Genomic DNA, 13,082 nt, shown 5'->3' on the forward strand with positions numbered 1-13,082 from the left:
CAAGTTGTGCGAGTGAGCTTTTTATGTTAGACTAGAGGAAATAGTAAGGTCCGATGGATTTAATATTTTTTAGAAATATTACTGGTAAGATAAAGAATTAACTCTACGAGTAAATACATTACAAAAATGAGGCGAGAATAGGTACATACTTAAAATATTTGGTACCTACTACCAAATAACTCCTATAAATAAGTAGGTATTTGGAAAAATAAATTGACCCAGGCGCACGTAATACTTACAAAAGCGATGTTTTACTTATTAAAATACTTTTCCTATTGAGCACAAAACCAAACTAAAATTTCCAACGTATTACTTTTTTAATAATACAGCCTTCATTACACAAATATAGTCTTTTTTACGATTTTTACTGACCTAAGGTCCGTAGTCCATACCATACATACTTAATTAGGTATCTCTTCCAAAGATTAGCAAATACTGAAAATATACCAAAACTGTTTAGCACCTTAAGGACTTTAGTTAGGGTACACATTTGAATGACAAGTATAGGTGTCGAGCTAGTACAGTCGAGCATATGAATGAGATTTTAAGTAACTAATTAAGTTGGTGTCTAATTTTCAACATTATTAATCCCTTTATTTATTTTTGGTCTTTATTAATATCATTATGTTCAACAAGTCATGCCTCTGCTTATTCGAAAATTTTAAAACGATACCACCATCGTACTTTGTTAGGTAAAAAAACATTTTTGTACCCACAAAGCAATAACTTCGTTAAAACATCTGGCTCTTTTAGCGATCCAGGGAACAATAACCCTTTGTTTCAGAGTGAAAGTCAAACCCCTTCCGCGTTCGTTGTAAAGGTATACAGGAAGAATGCAAACTGTAACAAAACGGAGAAAGTTTCAAGGTAAATAAAAAATGTTCTATTTTAAAACTGACCAATGGGAGACAAGAGTTGCAACTTTCTAATTTAGGTCAGAATTTTTGTTAGCATTTTTATGATCATTTGTACAGTAGCTTTTGAGAGTTGAGTAACAAGCCAGTTGAAAATTTAGGTTTTAGGCACAGTACAGTGTCATTTAAGACCTATCATAGATGCTAACCCTTTGTTAGACTATAAACAAACACATCAATTAATAAAATTAAAAAGTGTTTTGTGTTCAAGTGTGATTACATGAAAGTGCCAGTGATAATAAACGTAATACCTATATACCTATTGCTAACAAAGAAAATGTATACATAGCTTTGATTTAACAATTATAACCTGAAATGTTAAATGAAAAGGCTCGCTCGCTCTATTTTTTAACACTGGTAAGTTTCTACAGTATCCTTTTATATTTTTTACATCATCGTTATCCATCAAAATAAGAGATTAATAAAGGTATTAAATAAATTCGTTTTTAGAGTAGATATCTGATACATATAAATAAAAGTAAGTTTTAGGGATAAGAGGCCATCAAACTAGAAACCGTTCCAACTAAGCCCATTCGATAATTTTCTTGTAAGCCAATCGTTTTCCAATCAGTTATGATTGTACGTGTCGGACTGTACAAGAGATCTCCGCTAAGCCGTTCAGCCATCGTGGTGCGAATGAAACAAACAATCACCCAAATCCTGTTTCTGCCTCTGACGAGTTAAGGAGTAAACGAGATAAATGTAAGTTTGATTGTGCAGCCGCGAGGCGGTAGTATCGAGCGAGTGGTCGCCATGGTAACAGACAATGGATTTTGGGTGCATATTTTAGGCTGCGCCGGGGTGCGGCGGGGTGGGGGGAAGGACGAGTGCGGCAGCCATCTTTAACTTTAACTTCCAGTTTGGGTGAACTTCGATTTCTCAGCGTTTTCTTTCGGACGAAGGCTATAGTATTGGTTGGGAAATGATATACGATTTTATAAAAAAAAAATTAATTTAAAATAACATCATTTTTTCTTAACACTTAGATTCGAAAGTTTAATCTTTTACTAGGTATCTGTTGTATCTAAATTATAAATTAAGTAGAGTATAAATAATTACCTATTATATCTATTTTTAGGCTTCCCTATACATATATATAGCTATAGACAGTTAAGGCACCTATGTATATTTATTTTGACTTTATTTCATATCTAACAGTCATTAAAATAAACAAAAATAAATATATTAAATATAGGTATCTATTTAGCTAATGCTCTACGATTTTTAGCATAAAAATATTAAAATTACAGTTTTTGTTGATATGTATGTAGGTAGAATAAATAATAAAATTCCTATTTAATTTATTTTTATCGGCTATAGCTATGTATAGGTAGTGTACCTACATTTATTGTCAATTCAATTTTAATTATAATTTCAAAAACGAATTAGGCATTAAATTAAAATAAGAATTTCATATCATGCAATCATTGAAAAAAAGTTCGAAAGAAATAAACTAGAATTGATCTGCAAATTTCGTGTTTACTTTACACTTCGATATAGTCGAGAGGCCTCTCGAGTCGGGGCGATCGTAAACCGCACAACTAATGCCACAGCCTTCCGGCCGCGCTCGATATTATAACATTGACTCGACTTTGGCTGAAACTCCGGGTGTCGAAAAAATGTTAGGCGATTACCCTATTGCCGTGGGAGGGTTTGTGTTTATTTTCAAAAAGAAAAAAATAAACTAGAAAACATCTGAAAAATTTGGGTAAACTTTAATATATCTAGTAAAAAAGCCTCTCGAGTCAGGGCGATCGTAAACTGCACAACTAATGCCTGCCTTGCCTTGACTTTGGCTGAAACTCCGGGCAGTCGAGAAAATGTTACCTAGGTGTTTACCCTATTGCCGTGGGAGGGTTTGTGTTTATTAAAAAAAAATAGAAAACTTCTGAAAAAAATGACAGTACATTTCCTTATATTTACCTACTACCTAGTCAAAAAACCTCTCGAGTGGAAGATCGTAAACCAAACTAATGCCAAAGCCTTCCGAGCCACGCTCGATTTTAAACACTGACTCGACTTGGGCCGATACTCCGAGTTGCCGAGAAATTATTAGATGGTGGTCCTGTTGTCGTGGGAGGATTTGTGATTAAGATACATTAGGCAAGTATGTAGGTAGGTAGGTAGGACAGGGCCTTCCGATCCGCGCATGATATTAAATATTGACTCGACTTTGGCTGATAATCGTGTAATCGAGAAAATTTTAGGTGGTGGTCTACTAGCCCCGATGCAGTCGAGTTCGTGATACTTAAACAAATATTTTAGGTATTTTTTTACACAAGCTGATCAAAAGACTCAGTAATGAGACCCATAATAGTACTGTCTAATCTAATAGTGTGTTTAATATTTAGATCATATAAGTAATAAAATTGCATAATTTTTTTATTGTTTAAAAAAAAAGACTTCAAAATATTGTCCCAATCATACCTATTGTGAAGCAAATTGTCAGAGCAGTGTTGCTTTTCCTAATACCTGATTGATAGCCCTTTCTATATCCTATCCGAAGTAGTTACCAAAAGGATTCGTATTTATTAGGTATCCACGTTAAATTGGTATTTCTTGTACCTATTAAAATTTTGATAAGTACATATTAATCATAAGCATTATTGATTTTTTATCTAATAAATATTGTTGTACAAATGGGAGAACCTCAGAAAATGCTCTGAATAGACGAGAACATATGCATCGCGTCTACTACCTAATGCCAGAGCCTTCCATCGCCGTCCCGAGCTCCATATTAAACATTCAATCGACTCGACTTTGGCTGAAACTTCGAGCTGTCGAGAAAATGTTAGGGGTCTTCCATTGCCGTGAGTGTGTTGTGTTTGTGATATGATACTACTTACCTATTAATGGTAAATAATACTTAATGGTAATTGTACTATGTGTGTGAAAACACATTAACTAGTTGCTCTGTGAGCTGTAGACCTCGCGTTAAGTTTTATAAGCTAAAAATATAAAAACTAAAAATACTAACTTGAAACGTCAGAAACAAACTATTTAAATACTGAACCTGTAGGGCTAAGATTGTCGGCTCTTTATCATTTGTCACCATGCCTGTCATGTTCTAACAAGTATGTAATAAGTGCGGAAGTGACGGGCATAGTGACAAACGATAAAAATGGAACCATACTGCCACTGCTGTTCACAAAACACTAGAATCGGTTGAGAATTGCGGCCTGTAGAGGAGAAAATCGGGGCAAGCGAAAGCAGTTTGCCCGAGTCAAAAAGGAGACCAATAATACCTGCGCATCCACATGTATCATCCTTATTAGGACCGGATATATATACACTTTTGTATTATCCTATTTGTGTGGCCCACTGCTGGGCAAAGGCCTCCCCTCTCACTTTCCAATCCTCCCTGTGCTAAGCAAGACCCCGCCAATCCCGCTGAAACGCATCCAAGTCGTCACGCCATCTCTTCCTCGGTCTGCCTCTGCCACGACCTGGGGATGCCAGCTAGTGGGTATTTTGGCCCATCTGTCATCATTCATCCAGCAGACATGTCCAGCCCAGTCCCACTTTAGCCTGGTGGTCTTCATCCCAACATCGACGATACGGGTTTTGGAGTGAAGCTCTGTGTTCCTCGCCCTGTCAGATCTTCGGATACTCAGGATACCCGGATATAATATATCATATTGCTACTGTAAATATTGATTTGTCTTTCACCTGTTAGCGTTTGATCCTTTCGCATTTTCTCAAAGGTTAGCTGGAAGAGATCCCTTTTAGGGATAAGTTCGCCTTTGTACATAACATTTTGTTTTGTTTTGTCTGTTTACGTGTTATGTTAACCTGTTTGCGTGCAATAAAGTGACATACGTACATACATAATACATAAAAATACGAAGTCATTTTTATATTGACTCTAAAGATTTCATTAAGTTTTAAAGTTAACGCTGAATCCAAATTGCAATTATGCAGACTCGAAGATATATAGACTTGTGATCGTATATATATTTTTTTTATCATTTTTTTTTATTGAACCACTTGTAGACAAAAAAAATAGTTACTTGAATCTACACGTATTGCAAATATTGCAAACCGATTGCAAATATGTATGTATAGTCAAAAATATTAAAGTACATTCTGTATTTCACTTATTTATCTTGTAGAGTTATTAATCTTGTAGATTAATTTTACAGTATTTTTGTTAATGATACAAATAAATAGGTACTTAAATAGAGTCAAAAGCAGTCACAAAATAGCAAGTCTATGGAACGCAAGTAGGAACAAAACCTAAGTACTTAATGAAACGTTTCCAGAAATTTCAGGTGACGTTTCTCCGTTTCAGTCGAGACGGTCGGCGCGTGCGACGCCAGTTTTAATATTTCGTTTAATTATTTAAGGCCCCGTAGGTTCGTGTTTTCCTCTCACTCTGTTTGAGCGTAACGTGACCGAGATGGATGTGCACTCGGGACCGCGGATATCATATTTTTGAATTCTGATTTATTGTAAGTTTAAAGAAAGAAAAAGTAATCGCTGAGCTCCCTCAAAAATTTTTTAGAAGCAATTTTCATATGTTGTTGGGCATAAATTGTTACAATTTTTTTAAGTGCGTTTTAGACCTATGTTGGTGGTTTTTGTCTATCTAGCGAAATCACTAATCACTGAAGTCCCTAGAGAAAATCCCCAAGATTGCTAATTATTTTTTATATAATAATATAAGAAAGCGGTACGATTTTTAAATTCACTCTCTGAACCTACGGCACCTTAACTATTTCGATTGAAAAATGTTTTATCAGCAACAATAAAAAAATAATTTAGGCATCATATTCATAAGTGGGAAAAAATTTGCTCTACTTAATACTGTCCTAGAAGTTAGACTTTAATTAAACTATGAAGTTATATGGGAGGTAAAGCTAAATGTATCTACATTGGTGCATTTTGATATAAAAATTATCGTATATTATTGTGTTAATATAATAGTTAAATAAAATACAAATATATTTTTAATATAATTTATAACGAATATTAATAATACCTATGTTAAATATTATTTTTTAGCAAGCAGATACGTCTGCGAGCGAAAATAATAATAAATAGTAATATAAACTTTGGAATACCTACGTTATTTGGAAATAATTGAGTTTATGACAAACGAGTAACTTTCATATTTTATTGTAACAGTAAATTCCGAAATAATATAATAAATATTTATTTAACAACCATCCTTTTATAACACGTAATACAATGTTATAGCTCCGTCAACCCTTCCACCGCCTTCCGTCCAATTTAAACGTATTACATAACACATTTAGCCATATCTTGAACAGATAGCAACTCGTAAAATAAAAGTATGACGACGAAAACAAACGTGCTATTGCGTCACCTAACGTCATAATTTCATAAATAATGTAAATTCAACTTAAAGACATCACAATAAGGTTTAAAGTTAAAGAGACTGGTATCAGCAAGGGGCCTAAATTGCCATCGCTACGCTAGGGTTTTGTGTTGTGTTAACCCTAACGCTGGAAGTTACTAAAGATCTTAATCTATGTTATAGGACTTACAACTACTAACAGCAGGCTAATTGTGAACATAATTTCTAACTATTAGTGTTAGTTAACTACGAAGTGCGCGTAGTTGCTCGGGATTTTGTAGGTACCTAAGTTGCTTTCAGCGAATTTATGTGATTTAGAAAATAAGTTGGTACGTTATTACTTAAAACTACTCAACTATCGACAGAAAAGCTCTCATGGTTTGAGTATATGTTCAAACATATACTCAAACCATGAGAGCTCATTATTTTTTCCTGCTCTCAAGAGCAGGAAAAAATAATGAGCACGTGCTCATTGTTTTTTCGTGCTCTCAAACATATACTCAAACCAGCCATTAACTACCAAGTTGCTTGAGCATCACTTTCTATAGGAGTTAGAAGATTTAGTAATCTTTTAGTACTTTGGAGGACAATTTCTCCCAATAGGTTGTGTGGGCAGCTAAAAAAATACGTGTCTGTTATTTTATACTACTCTATAACATATATAAATATAAATTAAATTGGAACCGGACAGTTGGGTACCTTTCCTTGTAAGTCTATGATGACTAAGATATATTGTACGCTGACGACAGAAGCCAAGTAGCTAGGTCGTATTCGTATCAGGTTCTACGCTCGAGCGCGCGCCACATCCGTCAGGGCTATACCTATGCATCTAAGCGTCGTCTAGACGAGCTCCCGTTCGATGCTCGGTCAAAGCCCGGACGAAAGGTCGACACAAATTGAAAACAAAATGTCCTAAATCGTCTCAGTGTGGTGTCGCCACATTCTCTATTTTTTACTCATCATTCGTGAGACGAAAAAACCGCCTAACGCATTTTTATGCCGTCGTTCGGTGAAAATTGAAATGTTTTAGGACGCCAAAAGTATTTGTTTTCGTCTGACGAAGAAAATAAGTAATTTTCTGTGCACATTTTGCTTGAATTGAATTTTACTTGGAAATATAGAATCAGAATGCGTTGATTATAATTATTTATTTCTCTTTACTGTGTTCGTCATAGAGTAATAAATTTACGATGTAAATAGGTAGTAGCTCCTCCCTTCGTTACTTTGTTATAAAGCTAGAATTAACCACCTACCTGACATACAATTAGCATAAATATACACAGGACCTAAACTACTGACAGATGCTATAATGGTATAGATTCTAAACCGACAAAGTAACATTTGCAATGACAAAGTGTGCTAATGTCAAATTTCTATGAATATATGACACTCCTTCGCTTTGATCTGTTAAAATTGGTGCAATTTTGCTTAGACGGACTTTATAAACAAATATTTATGTAAGCAGGAAGAAAAATCGATGTAATTTATTCCGAGGGCCCTTGGCAGTTCGGTCGGGCTCCGAATATGTTCCAGATAATACCATTATTTGGGATCACTTACGAACACCTGATGCTCGTTGTCCACCATCTTGGGGAGCTCAGTTTCTTTTTTTAATTTTCTGGGATTAGTGGAAATCTTATGGGAAGATGTTGCAGAGGACTTATTTATTAAAAGTTAGGCGCAGATGGTGCGTTATGTTTGGGGTTGCGAAAATTGCACATTGTAGGTACCTAACTAAACTATTTGAATATTTTAAGTGCTCATATCATTTTAGAAAATAACTCTATAAATTTATTTTAACTATAATATAACCTCTTTCTTTCTTTAACACATAGTACTTTATATATAATAACTACAGTGTTCAAACAGATTTTTCATTTTTTGAAAATGTCTTTGGCTCAAAAACCTATTTTTATTGAAAAGTTAAAAGATATATCATATCAACGACGTACGAGTATATTATATTTAGGTAGGTAAATATTATAATTTTAATGTGATAAAACTGATAAACAATCAATTTTATTGAACTGCGCTTCACTACCCCCATATCCCATATCATATGGAGCTTTACTTCATTTTCCTTTACGTAGGTAGGTATAGGTACTCATCAGTAACATGCCTAACTACTTTCCGATTTTCGATCAAAATTAACCCACGATAATTATCTACTGCCTGTCTCAAAGTAATTAAGTATTAAATTACCATATTCATCATCTTTTGCTGTAAGCCTGTGTTTAATGATGATGGCAGCTGAGCATGGCTCCAACGTTGTCGGCACACAGCCAACTGAAAGATATTTCAAGTCGGATATGAACTTAACAATTTCATCCCAAGCCAACATATTTCAAGGGAATTCAGTAAGTATAATGTGGAAAGTGGGATATTTGGGCATTAAAAGCCCGTCAGTAAGCCCAATAAGGCTGGTATTGTGGATACTAGATGACGATACATATATTATAAGTAATACAAAACCATTCATAACTCAGCAATAAATATTAGTGATGATCATACAATTATAAATAGCCTTACCGGGACCTTCTGCGTCGTACAAACTACCGACACCATACAGACTAGGCTATAAGGCCACACATATTAACACATATTAAGTAAGAGGATTGGAGACACATCATAATCTAGGCATATCACAAGCTCTAATTGCATGCTTTCATTTACATTCAAATATTCTTCTGCCTCAATTAACTCCAATTCAAGCAATCAACAATTACAATTAACATTTCATCTGTTTACGCAACAAACGGTGGCTTGTACGCCGAGGCCGGTCCTTGGCAAACAACTCTAATTATGCTAACCTCAAAATAAAGTTATGCCCTTCCGAGGGTCCGTGGACCCTCCTTATGAAACATTTTGCACGCGCGCCCTCTCCAATCGTATGAGTACCTACCTCCCCTCATAGTATAGTTACCAGGTACTGTATATTTAAATTTACTAATATGGAAATGTAGGTACCTATACCTTTTGAATTTTCTTGGTAATTTTGTATTTGTTTACTTAATTATGTAGATACGTAATTTGTAGGTTACACATACTTACCCTTATAGTTTAGTAAGCAGGTAGGTAGGTACTGTACCTATATCTCTTTTGCATTTTCCTGGTATCTAATTAGACTATGTAACACTTTATTTGGCAAATGTTTGCTTAATGAGATACGTAATTTGTAGGTAATTATACTATAGTAAGCAAGTAGCTACGTACTGTGAATTTAAATTTCACTAATCCGCCCAATAAAAATATGGTCATTTTTGTATTTTGTATGTATTTAACGGTTAACTAGAATAGGTAATGTAACACTTTATTTGGTATTCGTTTAGCAAATTTGTTACTATGTCGTAACTAATTTACTATATGCCATAGTGAATATGGCATATAGAAATGAGACTATTTTAACTTTCTAAATATCTACTTCAATGTATGTATCCAGTTGGACAACTAAAAAAATCGCTTAGCTAAAGTAGGTTCAGGCCCAGATCTGGGCAATGTTTTCTAATCTTGGAGAAATTCTTGGTTGTCAGGTCGGTATGCTATATTATTTAATTTTAATGTATTTTGTAAGCTTTATGTTATGAATTCTGCTATATATTTCTGCCCTCGAAGTTATAAATAATAAATTAAGATTCCTATACCAATACGTTTTCTAAAATATAAAATGTAGGCGCTAGCTTGCTCATTCATTCAAACCTAGTTGGGGAGCGCGGGGCGAATACGAAGCAGGCGGGGTCCGCGGCGGGTAGCGTCGGGAAATGAAGAAATCATATACACATCGATAAATTTTAATAACGCAATACCGAGTTAAAATATAGAGTACTTCATACTTTATGAATAGGATGAGCTTAACCTTAAAAAGCTTAACATAAATAAAATTTACAAATATAACTTGATTGACTTGCATACTATAATTTGATTGACTTGCTTACATGTTCATAAAGTTGAAGGAACTTAAAAGGGAAGATATCACCGTCAAATAAAATTACCGATAGCAGTTTTTTTCTCAAATTCATCTTGTAAAGCTTTTGCGGTTCAAAAAACACATTTGATAAAATAAAATGGCGACAAAGCATGTGTTATAATGTGACGACAATTTTTAACAATTTTTTTAAGTCATTACTAACATAATATGGATGTTTTTGTCCGAAATAAATGCTTTCATTTCATTTCATTTTTAAAAATAAATAATAAGAAAACGACTTCAAGTCATAACGATACGGAATGCACGTCATGAAGATGAAAGGGAAAATTTAATTTGACAAATACTTGTCTCCGGTGGAATTAAATTAAACAAACTATCCTAAGTAAAATTACTTCTTAGTGTTAGCGACGCGACTGAAAACTTAGATGACGCTAAGATTAGTTAAGTTTAAATACGATTAAGGCTGTATTCGAAATAAAGATTTTATCCGTTAGGTAGGGCAAGCAGAAAATTAGATTGTTATTAGACATAAGAATTATGTAATCGTTCGTTATATCAGGTATTATTCGATATTTAGGTCACGCAAACCCTAAATCCCAATTCCTTATTCGAAGAGCGAGATGGACGAAGGAATAAGAAAATAAAGAAAACTTATTCATTGGTTCATAATTATAGCCAATCACACGTAAATAAAGACAAGGAAAGGTAAGAAACAGCGAGACAGAAAATCTCGATCGTGATTGGTCAGTCAATTTCCCGTACAGAATTCGATTACGCTCAATTGTACTATGAGACGCACATATTTAGGTTATTATCGCAGTAATTACTTTAATTAGACTAATGAATGTTACGTATAATCGTAGAACGTGAATTGCTTAACACCCTAATATAGGTCATATTATCGTAATCCTAGCTATTAGATAATAGCATGCTGTAAACCGTCGAGAAACGGGCTATTGTTCCGAGCGCGGGCGAACAATAGGCTTTGTATTCATGAAGTAAGCGAGTCGGACAGGTGTTATTGTTTTGTTTCACTGACCTAGAAACCGAGTTAGCGTGTTATGCAATATTTAAGTCAATAATTAGATATTTGTGAGAATTATAGTGATGTAAACGATAACGAGATAACACGATTTAACCCGAACAAAGCCGAATCAAGTAACCGACCAATCAGAGGGCTTGATTCAGAACGAATCGAAACGCGTCTTATCTCCTTATCGTAAGGGTGTTCCTTTTCTTCGAAATTCGTATATAAGCGAGGAAGGAACGGAGTGAAATCGTAGTCAGTCGTCGAGTGATCCAGCAACCAGAAGCCTCAAGAAGAAACCAACCGGAAGAGAACCAGAAGCGGTTCAATCGCGTAGTAGGGATTGTAGGAGTATTTTTATACCTTTGTATCGCGTTTAATAAAAGTGAGTTTGTGCGAAACAGTAGTTTATTTAGCTATCTCCTCGCGCATCGAATTCGCTCCTCTTCACGCGGCGACGTAGAGGGCCGTGGTCACGGTCTTGGCAGTAGGAGTGGTGGCGACAGCCCGGTGCCTTCTCCATTGAGCTATCGTCGGCAGATATAGCGCCGCGGGCTGCTATATTTTCCTGGTCCTTCGAGCACCGGATTAACTGTCAGCCCATCAAGACCGTCGAGATCAGCTTCTACTCTGCGTGAAGAACCCCATCGTGCGACATCGTCAAGATGCCGATAATTCGGACCAAGAAGGCTACGTCGGTACAGAGCGACGAAGACAGGCAGCGTTTCCTAGAAGAAGGCGCGGCGGCGGCCCAACATCGTGAGGTTGCCCGCGAACACGCTGAGAGGACTGAGGACGCCGACGCGGAGCGCCCTCCCCGCCCCCCTGGCGAGTCGGCCGACGCGGCAGCGGTCACCCATCGAGCTGCTAGCGCGGAACCGTTAGGCGCAGCGGCTACATTATCGATCGACGACGTCTACCAGAGGCCACCGAGGTCTCCCTCGCAAGATACGATGTTGCTATGGCGGAGGGACCTGAACCAACGCCTGCGACGTCTTGCGAGACCTACACCGATCCCGTTACGTCATCCGAAGACAGTGGTTAAAGACGTTACCACATCGCAACGACCGAAGGATACTCCAAAGGAGGCGAGCACTCCGGGTAGGCACACCCGTGCGCAGTCCGTGTGCTCACAAGCGAGTACCGTCATCGAGGCCAGACTCTCGCAAGCCGAGCTGGAGGCGAGCGAGCGGCTAGCGGAGATTCAGAAGAAGGAGCTGCAGTTAGAAGCCGAGTTAGTGAAGAAGAGGCTGGAAGCCCAGAAGCTGCAAATTCGTGCAGAAGCCAGTGAATCCGACGCGGCATCCGATAGGAGCGAAATCGGACCGCAACACCAGCGCATCCTGACATGGATGGACGAATCGCAGGACAAGACGCTAACCGAGCCCGTCAAGTCCAAGAAGAGGTTAGCCAACGAGCCCCCACCGGATTACGAGACTCCAAGGCGCTCCACGCGGGAAGAGAGGCATATTCGACGTCGCTCACCGAGCCGCGAGGACCGTCGGCGATCGTTATCGCCACCGATCGAGCCCCGTACGCCGCACACGGAGCGTACACAGCTCACTCAAGAAGGAACCGTAGCGGAGTCTATGTTGCAGTTATTCGAGAAGATGCAAATGGCGGCTCGACCGGCACCGAAGGATATCTTCGAACTTCCTCACTTCTACGGAGATGTGAGTGAGTGGCGAAGTTTCTACAACACGTACACCGAGACATCGAGAAGATATAAGTTTACCGACTACGAGAACGTCGCTAGACTGCGTATGGCGTTACGCGGGGACGCGAAGACATGTGTGTCACACGTCCTATCGACCGCAACTCGTCCAGATATGATTATACGAATACTGAAAAAGCAATTTGGTCGGAGCGAAGTATTGCTAGACAGAGCAATCGAAG

Source organism: Cydia pomonella, chromosome 3 (assembly GCF_033807575.1).
Source record: "Cydia pomonella isolate Wapato2018A chromosome 3, ilCydPomo1, whole genome shotgun sequence".
Lineage (NCBI taxonomy): Eukaryota > Metazoa > Arthropoda > Insecta > Lepidoptera > Tortricidae > Cydia > Cydia pomonella.